The 19306-nt window shown below is 37.8% G+C and overlaps 1 protein-coding gene across 1 annotated transcript in view; it reads right to left on the minus strand.

Annotated features, from left to right (window-relative positions):
- The window catches only part of LOC124720378 (histone-lysine N-methyltransferase eggless-like), a 414374-nt gene that overhangs the window by 391553 nt on the left and 3515 nt on the right, over window positions 1-19306 (minus strand). The window contains exon 2 of the mRNA XM_047245705.1: window positions 17462-17624. The gene's annotated coding sequence lies outside the window, so the exon portion shown is untranslated. The remainder of the gene's footprint in view (window positions 1-17461; window positions 17625-19306) is intronic.

Below are 19306 nucleotides of genomic sequence, written 5' to 3' on the forward strand. Positions count from 1 at the left end.
ACTGGAACCTCTGTGCGGTGACTGATAAGATCGTAGTTCATTGGAGAATGATCTCCATCAATTGTGGCAATGGCTTCCTTTCTGCATGTCAGTATTATCTACAGTTGTTTAGTGTGTATAAAATTGCATTGCTGTTTGCCATCTTGCAGCACCATTGTTGAACATACTTATTTCTTCTTTACAGTACTGCATGACATCCTTGGGGCACTGACAATTGAAGCATATTAACTCATTGTCCTGCTTAGATTTCTGCTTAGTAATTGAATTAGCAAAGGAGTGAATCATATTTCTGTTGTAACAGAGAGGCTATGTTCCTTGGAATGACAAGGCAAAATATTACAAAAGTTTAAAACATACAGTCCCAACACTCCTGCATGTTTTAGTTACTTTCTGCAAGAGTCATGCATCATGTGCTCAGAAGCACTTAGGTAACTACCGTTGAACTTCATTTCATTTGTGTATAGTTTGTAACATTATAAATCTCTCTCTTAATGTCCACTGCATTTTAAGGCTTCTTATTCTTGGTCTATCCTCCAAATAGCATTTATCTGGTAGCACCTTAGTTCTCCCAAAGGATACTTATTTATTTATTTATTTATTTATCAAGTTCAGTAGGATATATCTGTTTGATTAGGGATGTTTTCAATCTGCAAGAGAGAACCCATTACATTCACATAAGTAGATAACAAAATGTGTGTGTTGAATCAGGTAGCGTTCTGCATCGCTGAACAAGCTTGCAACAGCTGGACAGCACAAACATCCCAGTGGCTAAATGTAAATGTACGCTTCCACAGCTGTTGTCACTGTCAAATATTATATCTCAACAATTACCAATCCCATCAGTGCTCACCATTCCTCAAGAATGAACTTTATTTTCCAGCTTTCTACTATCTTTCCTGCCTGTATTTAGGGAAGCTCCAACTAACAAACAATATTAATCATCATCTCTCATAATTTCTAATGTTCAACATTTCAGTGCTCTGCCGATTCTTGTACAACACAACCTCTTGGCTACAGTTAAGAATCATGTGTAATTCAATTGCATGGGATTACAGCTAAAAATTTTACATTTTGATATTTTTGCATCTCATCTGGTTATGGCAGATGGGCAGCCTTTAATCATTTTAAATAGCTTTTTTCCACACTAATTGTTACTGAATGGGGTAAATTTCTTTTCACTTTGTTTTCATTTGTATTACTGAACAGTTTCAGCTATGAAGACATTTTACAATGTAAATGTGGATAAGCAGTCAAAATCACAATGCTATACTTCAAGTCAAAGAATTAAAAGATGTATACAAATGACACTGAAGTCATAAGAAGTCAACTGCACTACCAGTCATCAGAGACAAAACATAACACACATGTCAAATATGCTGTCTTCCCAGTGCAAAATTAATGAGTCATATGTTGTATGGCAGCTCTGTCAGAGATAGCTTACCATAAAAGGATGCATATAACTAGCCACCAACACACTTGGCCTCTAAATGACCCTGAGACTGTTAAGCTTTTCCTTTTATGTTTTTTATAAGAAGTTTTTTGTTTTTATAATTGTGATGCAAGTGTTAAAAGTCACACTTTCTACCATCTGAAGTGCACAAAAGACCACCAATCCACGGTTAGGCCGGATGGAGGCCTCTGCAGTATGCAAAGATTTCCCATAAATTTTTGTTTTCCAGCAATATGACATATTTCTTTGTACACAAAAAGAATCATCCTTTCTCTGCTTTTTTGAGCCTACATAACAAAATCAAGAAATCATGAGCATTTCTGCCCTTACCTGGAAGATCAGAAAGTAAAATGTTTTGCATCACACTTCAGCTTGACAGAAAATTCCTAAAATGCCATGTAGGACACATTTCTCCACATGAGAAACAAGTCAATGTGTAACACAGTCAGTGCTTATTTGCTCAAGATTAACAGTTAGCAATAGTCATCTTTATATAATGGTTATGATCAATGAACATAATTCCAGAAAAAAAATCAGAAAAGAAGAACACTCAATTTTTATAAGCCTCTGAAGATATAATCCTATTGAACAAAGAAAGTTATACAGTGCTTTCTTCAAAAGTCCCACTAGCTGTTTCCTTTTCCAACATCTTAGACAACTACATGTTCACCCATAAATGATGGAGTTACAGCAACATGAAGATTAATGAAACAGAACAATGATGCGATCATTGACACTAACCACTCCACATGGGATTGTGAGATAGCAATGTTCCATGTCCGGGAGTGACATCAACGACTTTGTTCAAATTCAAGGATGACATGTCCAGCATCCATATTCACAACTGAAACAAACTTTAATTTCATACACTGCAGAAGTTCTCCAAACTGGGCATGTTCATTTCAGTGCACTCTGGATCATGTGTCATCATCCCTATTGGTGCATTCAAGGTCTTGGAAGTACTACCTTCACTCAGCTCAACTGCCTGAGTTGTTATCTGCCAACAAATTAAAAATATGCCTGTACTCTATATAGCTAATTTTCACTGATGTGCAGTAACAAGTAGTCTGACAAGCAGTGTTACTGTACGAGTATGTAATATATTTCCACAGTTTAACAACTGTTGAAATAACAGTTACATATATACATTGTGCTACAGAGCACATTAGCTGATAATCACTGACAAAGTTTGGGATTACATTTACAGAATGATTATATATACAACATCCACCATTTGCCATTTCCTTACAGCTGCATAACAATTTGATGCACTTGTATTTGAATAAATAAAAGTCCCACACTTTTATCTGATACGTCTTGGAATTATTTCTACCTGCATTTTCCAGATGTTTCTACTTGGTTCCATCATTTTTCTTTGCATAATGTGGTTTGAGCTGCGCATTTTGCTTAATGTAAGATACATATGTGTGGTTTTGAGAAGGATATTGTCTCATTTTTCTGTGCAACGTTATTGCAATGGACTTTAAGTGTACTTGTAGACCTATATCTTTATTGGTTCCTATTACCACAGCCTACCCATCTTGGTCTATTGAAAGGCAGACCCGTAGTTGCAGATTCCTTTTTCATAAACTGTCATCTGATTCCACAGATCTATCGCAGATAATTTAAACTTAAAATATGTTTGAATTTTGTATTTTTAAGAATCATTCGTCAGTACAATATGTCAATAATCTGGGCTCCGTGTATCTGTATGTAACCTGAAGTCACTGATGACCTACGTTAGAATATTTTCATTAAATCTGGCAAACCAGAAATAAATAGTTTCTTTCTCTATCAATATGTCATGACATTTATACTTTCACATGTGATTTTAATGAACTGCAAAGAATATATGTACCCTTAAATGACTTTTGGTCACCGATTACCTAGTACACAATACTTCAATTATATCTGTCATACCAACCGGAAATGGAATGTATTTACACATAGCTATTCATAAGTTTACAACGTTTGGAATTAAGTGCATCTTTGACAATACCATAACAGCTGTTTTAGTTGTCAGGCTATTGCACTTAAGAGTACATTATGATGGAGTACAACTGCTGGTTTCATGTAAGTGACAAAAAAGAATGTGATGAGCACGACATGTAATACGTGATGTAGCAGGTTATGTTATGTGAGTTATGGAGTGCTTTATTTATACATGACGAATTGTGCAGACATGTCATGCTCTTCCACGTTGATTTATTTCAGGTGCTTGATAATGAGTCATTGCCAAAATTGGCTAATAGCATGATTTTAATAAAGCACAATAAAGCCCACAATAGATAATGTATTCTTTTATTAAACTATCAGAGACTGGGTCCCCACACAAGCAAAAACACTGCTTCTTACTTGCTACTTATGGGGGGTCATTCTCCAACTCTAGAAAAAAAATCACATACATGGATGTATGACATTGCAAGACTTATTACATTTGATTATTACAGACTTTCATTTCATGATTACAGAGGCAAGAGAAGCAGCAGACAACATGTGTCTTAAGAACCACAGCAGCCCTACATATAAAACACCGAGCACAAAATTTAATTTTCAGATTTGTCTTACGGCGTATCTTTAAAAAAAAAATAATAATAATAAAATAAAAATAACTGTCTCACTTCACTTCCACAATGATATACACATTTATCAAACATGAGAGCATGAGATAGGTGTGACATCATTTTAATCTTCTGCATCCTATCTAAACTCATCATTTCACTTCAAATCACTATTTTGTCCCAAACATTTCACAACAGGATATCAAATTTTCCAAGTCTGCTGCACAGATGTTTATTGCAAATTCCCTTTAACATATGTACTTATCATTATGTATGTTCTTGCTGGATGAAATTATTTTCCACCCAGGCATTCCTACTGCACTAGCACTATCAGGCAACAAAAATGCCTCCTTTGACTGGTCTCATTTGAGTAAAAGTGCTTTTAGTGTCAGCAAGGTTTGCACATTGCATGCTGCAGTTGGTAACTGCAGTCAAGATGGTTAATGATGAGACAAGATGGCAGAAACAATGAGAAAATGGTGTTTGATAAATGTCATCAATGATGTATGGTGTATGAAATTATGTGGTGGCATAATGGTATATATTGTGCACAATATTGTCACATACAACAGAATGTTCCGTAAACTTTGACAACTCACAACTGTACCATAACAGTTCAACCTAACCTAGACTTCAGGCTACATATCAGTCCATTACCACAGCCAGTTATCCTTTAGCATGTTTGATGTCTTTGCCAACTGAACCAGATTATAACAATGAAATATAAAACAGTATCTTTGAAATCTTGTCATATTCTCAGCAACATACAATATAAGAAATACATATGAAACTTGGAAACTCACTGTACAAACCATAATAGCCAGGTCAATAACTGCAAATCACACACTACATGAGTCAAGAAAACAAAAGTAATGAATTCATGCCATTCACCAAAACAACTCATTAGATTCAGTGATTTTCATTGGCTACAGTATACTATCATCTGATCATATGTGTTCTATGGAAAGGAATTGCCAACATCAGCATGCAGAGGAAGAGTTGGTGACACCATAAGAGCACTTTAACCCTCACTTGAATAGCTTCACAAATCCTTTATCTCTCTCTTCACGGTATTTGTTAGTATTCACGGATTTGAGAAGATCTGTCAGGGACATCCTACGACATTCCTAAAACAACATAAACATGAGTTTTTCACAGGCGCTCAACTCAATGTCTAGATCAGTCATGTTTCATCCCCCATCACATAAAAATCAAGAGACTTTGCCCATGCCACTCATTACACTCCACACAATACAGAGCCAAGAAGTTAGCCTACATGGTTTTTAAGGTATAAATTGAGTATAAATATAATGAAATCAAATCTTTAACACATTCATACAAATTTGATATGAAACTTGATTATAAACAATATTTAAAGTACCCTCTACAGGTGCAAGCATAAATATATTTTTAGGTGAAATCACTCTTGAGCAAGCAACAAATTTGCCCTTAATGGAAATAGTGTGACCTAAAACCAATCCACAGTACTTAAAAGATTGTCATGTACAGGGTGAGTCAAGAGGAAAGATATTCCTTGAGGGGTGGTGATGATTCTTAACAAAAAAACTTCATATGAACTTACCTCCTATTCCAAATAGCTTCCAAGACAAAACACATTTGATATAACTTTTGCACTTTTTTACTGAATAACTCAAAAACTGCAACCTTCAGTGAACAAACATCACAGTATGAAATTAAATCACATTAAATCATTTTTTCTCTAGGACTGATAGTTTGCATAAAGAGAGCATGAAAATACTGAAAATCTCAAAAACAAACACACACACACACACACACACACACACACACACGCACAGAGAGAGAGAGAGAGAGAGAGAGAGAAAGAGAGAGAGAGAGAGAGAGAGAGAGAGAGACTTTTTTCAATTAATATGAGGCAGTTTGCCCAACTTGACAGACCACAAGAGTCCCACACCAAATTGTTCATCTCAGCTTCCTCTACACTACTGTATTACACTGCAAACAATGACAATGTTCAAATAATACAGAAAATAAATACTGCACATTTAATGTGTTCTATCTCGGAAACCATTTGGAATAGGGGATATGTCCATATGAAGTTTTCTGTTCAGAATCATTATCACCCACCAAAGCATGGCCATTTTCTCCTAACTCACCTTGTATGTACTACGTTTGATTGGTATTCCTACAGAGTTATGTTTTCTTCCCTCCCTATAACTAACCTCTCCCCCAATAATGTTACAGATGCCTTAGTACCACAATATCCCCCTGCCCCACAACAGGAAGAGATCTGAGAATCAAGACAGGGGTTGTTCATAGTGTTACACAGTTATGGGCTCGATACCCGTTCCAACGGCATTACATGTCATCAGGACCACAACCAAGCAGCCTAGTGAAATCAAAACTGTTGATGCAACACTTGTGCCATAAACTTCTCTTCTCCCTGATTTTCTTCAGTAACCCTTCATCAGTTATCCAAACTACTTATGAACTCTTTAGCATTCTCTGGTAGCACCACATTTCAAAGGTAATTCTCTTCCTGTCTTTAGTGCTTATCTTTTGGTTTTACTTCCATAGAGGACTACATTCCACTATAATATTTTCTGAACAGTCTTCCCAAGACTAAAATTTACATTCAGTGTTAACAAGTTCCTCTCTTTTTGTAAAAGTTCTTCCCATTGTCTCCAATGTGTATTTTAAATCATCACTGCTTCAGACACTGCATGTTATTTTGTTGCCCAAATAGCAAAACCTGTCTAATATGCTTAGTCATTTTTAATCCCATTCCCCAATATCAGTGAAATGTATTTGACTACACTGTATTACTTATATTTCAGCCCTGTTCACATTTACCTTATAACTTATTTTCAAGAGATTGCCCGTTCCCTTCAACTGGTGTTTGAAATACTTTGACACCTCTGTCAGAAATACAATGTCATCAGCGAACCTCATTTTTTTTATTATTTCTTCTCCCTGAATTTGAATTCCCTTTCCAAATTTCTCATTGATTTCCTTTAATGATTTCTCTGCATAAAGAGTGGATAATGTGGGGAAAGGCTACAATCTGTATTAACCACTTCTCGAAAACTACCAATCATACAAGTCTCTTAAATTCAATTTGGTTTATGTTGTAAATAACTTTCTGCTTCCTGTATTTTATCTGCGATAATTTCAAAATTTCAATAAATATATTCCACGCAACACTTTCAAAAGCTTTCTCCAGGCAAATGCATGCTTGTCTTTCTACAATCTATTTTCTAACAGTTCGATATAGCCTCCTTGTTCCTACATGTCTACAGAACCCACAATGATTTCCCAAGGTCACATTTCCCATTCATTCCATTTTTCTGTATATAGCTCGCATTAGTATTTTACAAAAATGCTTTTGATACTTATGTTCCTGTAATACTGACAGCTGTCAAACGACTGCTTTCTCTGGTATTATTCTTGAAGTCTGACTGTATTTCAGTTTTCTCATATACCTTATCTGCCAAGTGGGACAGTTTTGTCATGGTTGTTTCTCAATGGGATCTTTATAATTCTGAGGGACTGCTGTACATTCTGGATGTCTTTTTTCACTTTGATCTCTGAGTACTCAGTGAAACTCTTCTGCATCCTTCACTGCTTCCTCCCTCTCTATATTATTGTGTAATAGTTCCTTTATCCCTTAACTTACCCATTGTCCATGTGAACACAAGTCTTTAAAAGTTCTGTCCTTTCATTGTTGTCAGCTAACTGTTATTTTTCACATTGGCAATCATGTATTTTGTCAGAGTGGTTTTCAATTCTGCATTCATTGTTTTAACACTTCATTGTTACCATTACCACTGTGTTTGTGACAGTCTGTATTGTAGGTAGTGCTTTGGCAATAGCAATGAAGCATACTGATGTGAAGTGTGTATTGTTTTATGGAAAAGTTCTTTGTTTCTTCGAGTGAAAGTATTTGTAGTAAGGCTAAATATGTTTATTAAGAGAATCATTTTAGAGAAATTGTTATCCATAGATTAAAGTTTTGTTTATGAAGAGATTATTTTTAAAGTATCAAAATCAATTTTGTTTCTTTTTATCTTTTGTTTGATAACAGAGGCCTCACGGAATCTTTGCAACCAGATCTGATTCAAAATGGTTCAAATGGCTCTGAGCACTATGGGGCTTAACATCTGTGGTCATCAGTCCCCTAGAACTTAGAACTACTTAAACCTAACTAACCTAAGGACATCACACACATCCATGCCCGATGCAGGATTCGAACCTGCGACCGTAGCAGTCGCGCGGTTCCGGACTGAGCGCCTAGAACCGCGAGACCACCGCAGCCGGCAGCCAGATCTGACTGTGCAGGCTTACAGAACTTACGTAGTGTGCCTGGATCGAGCAATTATATTCAGGTGCTGAGGATGACAGGGGAAGAGACAAATGTAATAAGGATTTTGTTCCTCGGCAACATCTGTATTATGATGAAATATAATTAAATTATTTTGGAAGACATTCTTGCAAGCAATTTACCAGGGACAAATCAGTATTATTTGTAGATAAAGCACAGTGTTAATCACCTCTTCTGGATATCTTTTAAGTCTTCCCTTTTGTCAAGGAAAAATCACCAAATGCAAATGCAACATATGAAGAACAATTTGGTAAGCCTACTTCCCAAACCATTCAGGTGATAGATGATCTAACATTGGAAGCAAAGTAAGTATCATTCCATTTCATTTTTGACAACCTATTTAGAGTATTTGCTGTTTGCCTTCCCTAAGAGAAGAATGTTATGGAGGAAGAGGCTGTGTTAGAGGAAACATGAGTTCCCAAATCTTCCCCACTTCTTCAAAGCAAAAGTTTGTTAAAACTGAGAGGGGATATTTTGAATTTTCTCTTCCTCAGGATAACGACATTGTCACAAAATGCATGGCAAATTCAGCAGTTCCTGCAGCATCTAACGATGAAGGAATGGAACTGATATCATCTGTAAAAGACTTTGCAAAAGAGAAGAAGGCAATTCAAGCACAATATCCTCAGATTATTGCAGTTTATAATAAACACGAGGACAACAGATAGGATAGATGAAAATATTGCCACGTGCATAATAAATATTCCAAGAAGAAATGGTACTGGGCTTTACTTTCATGGTTGATTGACATATTTGTACATGGTGCCTGGGAGCCCAAGAAAGGAACAGGAGCTAGGACTACTCAGCTTGAATTCAAGAGAGAAGTTTTACAAGTATACCAAAAGAGAGATATATGAATCCCATAAAAGGAGCAGACAGATCTATCTGTCCTATCTAACTGTGTGTTCCAAGTGATTTAAGATATGTCACAAAATACTACATCTAGAAAACAGAAAAAGAGAAGATTGGTCAGTTTTTACAGCAAGCAGAAGTCCTCAGCACTTTGCATAAAATGTAGGATTGTGTCTAGAATGATTTTAAGTATACCACACATGTCAATAAATCCAAGAGTGTGAAGTAACTTTTGTTTGTTTTTATAAACTGATTTATAAGAATCATATTGTTCACATTCTGTATTAAAACCTGCTTAATAACAATACCAGTAATTGAATTTCAGTGCCAAAGAATTACATTTACAATATGTACCATGGTGCCTCGTGTCCATATGGACACAGTACGTTACAGACACACTAAAACAGAGAAATGTTATATAACAACTTGTATGCATTACTTAAATGTATGAGAAATCAGTAAATTCAAAATAAACAAAAATATGCAGTTCTGAAAAATTTGAGCACTTCAAGATGCACCTTCTAGACAATTCTCAACCTCTCAGCTTTCTCTCTTTTCTTAGTACTGGCTTGCCATCTGAGCTCTTTATGTTAATTCAAGTGTTCTCTTTTCTCTGAAGGTTTCTTTACTATTTTTATATGCAGCAGCATCTATCTTCTCCTCCTTACTTTGGTGCATTTTATATTTTCTCCTTTCATTGACAACAGTTAGCACCTCCCATGTTGTTCAAATGTTTCTGCTGGGTCTTATCCTTTTCTTCTGCTACCTTCACTATTTCATCTCCCAAAGTCTCATATACCTTTTATTATATTTTTTTCACCAATTTCAGTAAGCTGTAGTCTAATGCTCCTATTGAAACTCTCAAAATACTCTGTGTAGCCCTTTTTTTCCTTTCTTATCCTATTCCTATCTCCTTAATCTGCTGCCATTTCTTCAACTTCAGTCTGTATTTCATAACAAATTATGGCCAGAGTTAACATCTGCTCCTGGAAATGGTTTGCAGTTCAATAATTGGTTTCTAAATATGTCTTACCATTATACTGATGACCAGGGACATTAACTATCTGACAACAAATAATGTATGGTCAAAGTCAGTTTGGAACTGTAAAGAAGGGCACCAATATAGACAAGACTATCTACACATACAGTAAGAATGCCCTTAATTTATTAGATAATAAACTGCACGCTACTGGTACAAATTTGAGCTGCCAAAATCATTTGACTGTGTACATCACAATATTCTTTTAAGAAAATCTGAATATTTAGTGTACAGGAAATGCTGCAAAATAGTTCAAGTGCTATATCTCTGACAGAAGACAAAGGGTGTCAATAGGAATGACAGACATATAAGGCTATCAGGCATGTCCAACTGGGAACCGATAACATGTAGTGTCTCAAGGTTTCTCCTCCTTGTATATCTCGATGTTCTATCATCATTAATGTTACCAGACGCCAAGTTTGTTTTGTTTGCAGATGATAAAAACATGACAATAAGTAGCAAATAAAGTATAGTCTCAACAGACACGTTGACGGACTTTTCACGGGCAGTAATACATGGTCTAGTCAGGCAGCAGTAGCCCACCGAGGCAGACACAGCAACACGGAAGTAACCGCTTTTGAGTCATTTACGAGTTCCTAACCAGGGGAAAATTTTATTGTATCATCTGTGTGCTTTAATAGTTTAGTTTCTTGAGTTTCTGCATGTAAATTTAATATCTAACAGCCACAGTTGTCATGTTTTCATTTGCGTTGGAAAGTAAACCGATTTTGTGACGTATTACAAGTTCCTAATCAGGGGTAAATTATTTAGTTTCACCTGAGTGCTTCGGTATTTAGGTTTTCAAATATCTGTGTATTACTATACACAGTTCATGCATTTCCATTGGGTCTAGAGTAGAGTTGCACAGCACATGCTGATAGTCCGTTTATCTGCATAGTTTAGTTTTCCACAGCCTTTAGTATGGACAAGGACTGTGATTGTTGTGTACGGATGCGAGTAGAGTTGGTGACACTTCGCTCTCAGCTTCAGGCCGTGATGGCTTTGGTTACACAGCTTGAGGCTACAGTGGATAGGCACCACCGTTGTGGGCCAGCTGTTTGGATCCAACGGACATCCAACGTGTCAAGAGTCCTCCGATTGGTCCTCACCGGTGGCCAACCCAGTTACTGCTTGCACTGAGGCTGAACCCCTCACCTGTGGTCGAGTGGGAGGTCGCCCCAGGGCAAAGTAGGCAGCAAAAGACTTCCCAGGTGGCCGCACGTAAGGCCTCCCCGGTTAGTCTGACAAACAAGTTCCAGGTGATGTCTGTGGCTGACACTGTCGCTGAGCCAGATGCTGTAACCTGTCCTGTTTCAGAGGAAACCACTCAGCCTGCAAGATCCGGGCAATTGCAGAGGGTGGGATTATTGGTAGTTGGGAGCTTCAACGTTAGGTGCTTTATGGGGCCCGTTAGAGACTTGGCTGACAAGAAGGGTAAGAAAACCAATGTGCACTGTGTGTGCATACCGGATGGAATTCCAGATGTGGAAAGGGTCCTCCTGGATGCCATGAAGAGGACAGGATGCAGCCAACTGTAGGTGGTTGCTCACGTCAGTACCAATGATGTGTATCACTTTGGATCAGAAGAGATTCTCTCTGGTTTTAAGCTGCTAACAGAAGTGGTAAAGGCTGCCCATCTTGCTTGCAGGATGAAAGCAGAGCTGACCATTTGCAGCATAGTCGACAGGACCGATTGCAGACCTCTGGTACAGAGCTGAGTGGAGGGTCTGAATCAGAGGCTCAGACCGTTCTGCGACCATGTAGGCTGCAGATTCCTCAACTTGCGCCAAAGGGTGGTTGGGTTTCGGGTTCCGCTGAATAGGTCAGGTGTTCACTATAAGCAGGAGGCAGCTACACGGGTAGCAGGGGATGTGTTGCATGGACTGGGCGGTTTTTTAGATTAGAGGGTCTTGGGAAAACACAAGAAGGGCATCAATCACAAAGGGCGCTGGCTGAACACAGGAAGAATGTAGATACAGGAACCATTGGTGTAACAGTTGTAAATTGTCACAGCTGTGTTGGGAAAGCACCAGAGCTCCAAGCGCTAATAGAATGCACTGATGTTCAAATTATTATAGGCACTGAAAGCTGGCTAAAGCTGTATATAAGCTCAGCGAAAATTTTAGTGAAGAACCTAACAGTGTTCCGAAAGGATAGGCTAAACATGGTTGGCAGTGGTGTGTTCGTTGCTGTCAGAAGTACTTTAACTTGTCGCGAAATTGAAGCAGATACTTCCTGTGAGTTAATATGGGCAGAGGTCATTGTTGGCCACCGGAATAAAATAATAATTGGATCCTTTTATGACCTCTCAATACAGATGATACAGTTGCTAAGAGGTTCAAAGAAAACTTGAGTTTGATTTCAAACACATACCCGACTCGTACGATAATAGTTGGAGGTGACTTTAATTTACCTCGATATGTTGGCAAAAATAAATGTTTTATTCTGGAGGTACGCATAAAATATCATCCAAAATTGTGCTAAACGCATCCTCTGAAAATTATTTTGAGCAATTAGTTCATGGGCCCATGTGAATAGTAAACAGTTGTGAAAACACACTTGACCTCTTAGCAACAAATAATCCTGAGTTAATAACAAGCATCAAAACCGATTCAGGGATTAGTGAACACAGAGTTGTCGTAGCGAGATTGAATATTGTAATCCTCAAAAAATAAGCAAAAAATATACCTATTCAAAAAAGCAGACAAAAAAATCACTTGATACCTTCCTAAGAAACAATCTCCAGTCATTCCAAATTAATAATATAAGTGTAGACCAGATGTGGCTTAAATTCAAAGAAATAGTATCAGCAGCAATTAAGAGATTTATACCAAATAAATTAACAAACAACGGAGCTGATCCTCCTTGGTACACAAAACAGGTTAGAACACTGTTGCAGAAAAACGAAACAAACATGTCAAATTTAAACAGATGCAAAATCCCCAATATTGGCAATCTTTTACAAAAGCACAAAATTTACTGCAGACTTCAATGCGAAATGCCTCTAACAGTTTCGACAACGAAACTCTGTTTCGAAACTTTGCAGAAAATCCAAAGAGATTCTGGTTGTATGTGAAGTATGTCAGCAGCAAGAAACAATCAATGCCTTCTCTGCGCGATAGAAATGGAGATACTATCGAAGGCAGTACTGACAAAGCAGAGTTACTAAACACAGCGTTCCGAAATGCCTTCACAAAATAAGATGAAGTAAATATTCCAGAATTCGAATCGAGACCAGCTGCCAACATGAGTAACGCAGAGGGAAATATCCTCTGAGTAGTGAAGCAACTCAAATCACTTAATAAAAGCAAGTTTTCTGGTCCAGATTGTATACCAATTAGGTTCCTTTTGGAGGATGCTGATGCATTAGCTCCATACTTAACAATCATTTACAACCGTACCCAAAGACTGGAAAGTTGCACAGGTCACATCAATATTCAAGAAAGGTAGTAGGAGTAATCCACTAAATTACAGGCCCATATCATTAACGCCGATATACAGCAGGATTTTAGAACATATATTGTGTTCGAACATTATAAATTACCTCAAAGAAAACAGTCTATTGACACAAAGTCAATATGCGTTTAGAAAACATCACTCCTGTGAAACCCAAGTAGCGCTTTATTCACATGAAGTGTTGAGTGCTACTGACAAGGGATTTCAGATCGATTCCATATTTCTGGAAGGCTTTCGACACTGAACCACACAAGTGGCTCATAGTGAAATTGCATGCTGGAATATCATCTCAGTTATGTGACTGGATTTGTGATTTCCTGTCAGAGAGGTCACAGTTCGTAGTAACTGACGGAAAGTCATCGAGTAAAACAGAAGTGATTTCTGGCGTTCCCCAAGGTAGTGATTAGGTCCTTTGCTGTTCCTTATCTATATTAATGATTTTGGAGACAATTTGAGCAGCCGTCTTCAGTTGTTTGCAGATGACGTTGTCGTTTATTGACTAATAAAGTCATCAGAAGATCAAAACAAATTGCAAAATGATTTAGAAAAAGATACCTGAATGGTGCGAAAAGTGGCAGTTGACCGTAAATTATGAAAAGTGTGAGGTCATCAACACGAGTGCTAAAAGGAACTCATTAAAATTTGGTTACATGATAAATCAGTCTAATATAAAAGCTGTAAATTCAACTAAATACCTAGGTATTACAATAATGAACAACTTAAATTGGAAGGAACACACAGAAAATATTGTGGGTAAGGATAACCGAAGACTGCGTTTTATTGGCAGGACACTTAGAAAATGTAACAGACCTACTAAGGAGACTGCGTAAACTACGCACGTCCATCCTCTTTTAGAATACTGCTGTGCGGTGTGGGATCCACAACAGATAGAACTGACGGAGTACATTGAAAAAGTTTAAAGAAAGGCAGCACATTTTGTACTATCGCGAAATATGGGAGAGAGAGTAACAGAAATGATACAGGATTAGGGCTGGAAAACATGAAAAGAACGGTGTTTTTCGTTGTGATGGAATCTTCTCATGAAATTCCAATCACCAACTTTCTCCTCTGAATGCTAAAATATTTTGTTGACACTGAGCTACATAGGGAGGAACGGTCACCACTATAAAATAAGGGATATCAGAGCTCGTATGGAAAAATATAGGTGTTCATTCTTTCCGTGCACTATACGAGATTGAAATAATACACAATTGTGAAGGTGGTTCGATGAACCCTCTGCCAGGCACTTGAATGTGATTTGCAGAGTATCCACGTAGATGTATATTGTTTCCAGGCAATTCTTTGACACTAAATTATGAAAAACACTCTATACACAATTCAGAAGTTGTAAAAGGTTTCCTGCGAGTATGTGCCTAAAATATGACGACAAGCAGATAGAAGAAGCTGTCACTATTAAATCCTTGGGATTGATGATAAAATCAACTGAGAGGAGAATAGCATAGAACTGCTGAAGCACATATACAAATCTTTATCTGCAACGCAAATGTTGTCAGGCATATGCGATATCAAAACAAAAAAGTAGTATATTTTCTATACATACTCCATAATGTCAGATGGGATTATTTTTTGGGTTAACTCATCAAACCAACCCAAAATTTCTGGAGTCCAAAATCATATAATAATTATTCTTTGTGGTCTGAACTAAAAAATGTCCTGTTTGGAGAACTGTGGATGTGACCTGCTGCTTCTCAATGTATTTATTTGTTAATGAAATTTGTCATTAAAAATATTTCTGTTTTCCAAGTCAGCAGTTCAGTTCATGGTATCAGAATATATAGTCACTTACTTGGGTCCAGAAAGTTATCTGTTAGTCAGGAACAAACATTTTCAATAACTTCCCAGCAGCCATAAAAAGTTTAAGTACTAATGAAATTCAGTTTAAAAAGGGCCAAAAGCATTTATTGGTATCCAACACCCTTACTCCACTGATGAATTTCTTAGCAGAACCAACTGATGTGTATATGTATATGTTACTAGTAATAAAAAACCTTACGAGTTTTACATACAAACTGACTTCTGTACATAGTTAGTGCAATAATGCAATCATTGTAAACAGGTGTTTAAAATTATATTTCTATTTACAATATCCTAAGAACTAACATATGAATCTCAATGTATTGAACATTTAAATGTTTTGTGACAAGTTATTTATTACTTTCTAAATGAAAATATGTTTAAGATTTTTTGATTTATGCTACATCCATGAGGACCATTTTATTTGTTATCTACAGAAGGTACATCAGTAAATCTGTTTTTGTTTGTAAATATTTATTGCATATTCTGGTTTTCTGATATGCTCTACATCCTGGAGGATCCCCTCACTGTGGATCTACTGCAATGAAAAGTACACCCAATCTAATTTAGTCCTCGGACACTCTCAGTCATTTCCATGTAAACAATCTTCTTCCATGATTCTTAAAACAAGCGTTGGCAATTTTTCCATGTACCAATCATGTGAATACCACGTTTGGCTGAAACTGATCCAGGTATTTCAGTATTACGATTACATGCCACTACTTTTCTGCACTCAATTCAACCTGCACAAAAAGTGGTGCAAAGGGCCTCTTACCCTCACCATATGTGTGTCCAGATACTAAATCACACTTTGAAGAGCCTATCAAAAACAACTTAAACTAATCCGTGATTTAAATGTTCTCAAGCAACACACAAAATTCTACTTGATAGTTTGCAACATGAAACAGAGAATATTGGAAGAATAAATTCTGCAGGCAAAGGGACCCAGAAGAGAGGAGAATATACAGTGATCAGCCAGAATGTTACAACCACTGACCTGCTACCAACATAAACCCATAGAGGTGACAGCAGTGTCATCTGGCAAGGACTGACTGCTAGTCAGACACGCTCGGTACACACATCAGTGAGCGTGCTGCCGATGTGTGGAATTGGGAAGCCATGAGATCTGCTTCAGTTGACCGAGGGCAGATTGTGATGGTCTTGCTGTACAGCAAAACCGAGTCCACACATCATAGGGTCGGGCAGTCACCTCTCATTACAGACGTCATGTCATAGGCTGGGCAAACTGGTAAAACAGAACAGGTGGTGCACTGTCTGATGTTAGTTCTACATCAGTCTTTAATGCTGGGCAGAGTACAAGTGTGTCTGAACACACAGTGCACTGAAAACTCCTCAGACGATGGGCCTCCACAGCTGACAACCTGTGCACATGCCTATGTTAACACTATGACATCAGCAACTGTGACTGAAATGGGCACATGACCATCAGCATTGGACGTTGGTGCAGAGCTTTCTTTGTCATGCTGATGGAAGAGCATTAATCCATTGTATTCCAGGGGTGGAGTCAAGGTGACCGAAGGTCCATTATGCTCTGGGGAACATTCACACGGCCATCCATGGATCCAGTGGAGCTTTGCAAGGCACCATGACAACCAAGGAGTATTGTATACTTGCTGGAAACCGTGTACACCCCTTCCTGACGATCATGTTTCCCGATGGCAGCAGCATTTTTCAACAAGATAATGCACCATGTCACAAGGCCAGGAGTGTGATGAAGTGGTCTGTGGACCACAGTGGTGAGTTCCAATTGAGTACTGGGGCCCCAACTTGCTAGATCTGAACTCGACTGTACACATCTGGGCTGTGATTGAACATGATGTCAGAGCTCATTGTCTCCTCCCCGGAATTTACAAGAATTAGGCGACTTGTGTGAGCAGACATGGGGCCAGCTCCCTCCGGTGACTTACCAAGGCCTTACGGCTTCCACGCCACGATGCATCACCGCTGTTATCCATGCAAAAGGTGGAGATACTGGCTATTAGGTACCTGGCCATAATGTTCTGACTGATCAGTGTATGTCCTTGTGTTGGCCTGTAGACCATCAAATTTGGATATCAGCAGGAAGTCTCACTTAAGAACCAAAAAGAAAGAAAGAACAGATTGTCAGTCCCAGGACAGAAAAAAATACATTTACAACAGGAATAAAACTAATTGTTTTTCTTACATGTGTATAAAAAAACTATCACAAGTGCAACAACCTAATGGATGACAAAGATGAATGTTTAATGTGCCAGATAAAGCTGGATGAAAGAATACTATAGTAACATAGTTGGAAATATGGAAGCGTCCGATCCCGCCCATCTGCTTTGACCCATGACGCCGAAATATGGCTGAAATGACCATAAACCACGATTCCAATATGGCGCATATAAAGTCGGTACGTACACATTATGAGGACGAAAATACATCGAGAAACAAACACACACACTTTCCACAAAAAGCCTAATGACACTAACGGGACAAGCGTGGGAAATGGGGTGTTTTTGGGTGGGGGCAAACTAAATATAAACAAATTTAGACACCCACCCCCATACAAAACCACACAAAATGACGAAAAAAACCGACATCACAAAACTCCCCAAATACCACTAAACACAATATCATCTGGAATCGGACACTTCCCTTGACCTATATAGCTCAACAGCAGCTCCCAATCCCATAAATTAGGGTTAAACACTTCCCTTTGCCTATATAGCTCAAAAACATCTCCCGATACTGATATCAACATACACAGCCACACACTGGGATTGAACACTTCCGTTGACCTGCGCACTGTTAATTTTATCCGTCATATCCATTCCTGAACAAAAACAACAATTGATTAATTTTACTAAAATTACCACATGATGTACAGCGAACAACACTAAATTAACCTTCACACAAAATCGTTAACTCACTGAAACGAATTCCACTACAAAACACAGCCGACACTCGAACAATTCTGGATAATGAGCAAAAGCAAACTGAGCCCATTACACTACACAAACGAAAACCCTGAACATACCACCAGAGAGCACAAAAAACCACAACATGACGACATCTACAAACACGCCACACTCACAAACCAAACTCCGCATCATCATGACGTCACACACGACAACACCCTTACGTCACGGGTCAAAGCCGACGCTTGGGATCGGACGCTTCTGTCGACCCACGTAGTTTTAACCTCTGCACAAGTTAATTACTGTTGGCACCAACAAAGTTAAAAATAATCACTCTCAATTTATCAGAAATATTACACACAGAAGTGCTGTCCTTGAAACAGTGGTCCTCAATACAGTCTTTTTACTTAAAATATGTACAACAATAAGCTATATACACCTTTGCTTATCATAACCCCGTGCAATTTACAGCTAAAACTAAAACTGTATCATGGTACATTGTTCATAATACACTGAAATGAGCACAGCAAATTCATGAAAAATACTACCATCAATAAATAAGCTATATGGAGTTTTATAAATCATTCTGTAGCATTAAGAAAATTTGAAGACAGTGTTCAGAAAAACTCTCAGCCTCACTTACAGATTGCAACACTAATTACATAATTTTGGTACAACTTTCAACAGGTTTTCTGTGAAACTGTAACCAATTCCATGCAATAGTCAGTTGTTGCTGGCTGTCTGAATACGATCCAATGTACGAGGTCTCAGAAATGGAAAGATTTACGCAAAGAAATTTACATTTTCATTATCAGCCTCAGACTTTTCAAATCACCTTCATATAATAGAATGTTGATGATGTAGTAA

The sequence above is a fragment of the Schistocerca piceifrons genome, chromosome 11 (assembly GCF_021461385.2).
Source record: "Schistocerca piceifrons isolate TAMUIC-IGC-003096 chromosome 11, iqSchPice1.1, whole genome shotgun sequence".
Taxonomy (NCBI): Eukaryota; Metazoa; Arthropoda; class Insecta; order Orthoptera; family Acrididae; genus Schistocerca; species Schistocerca piceifrons.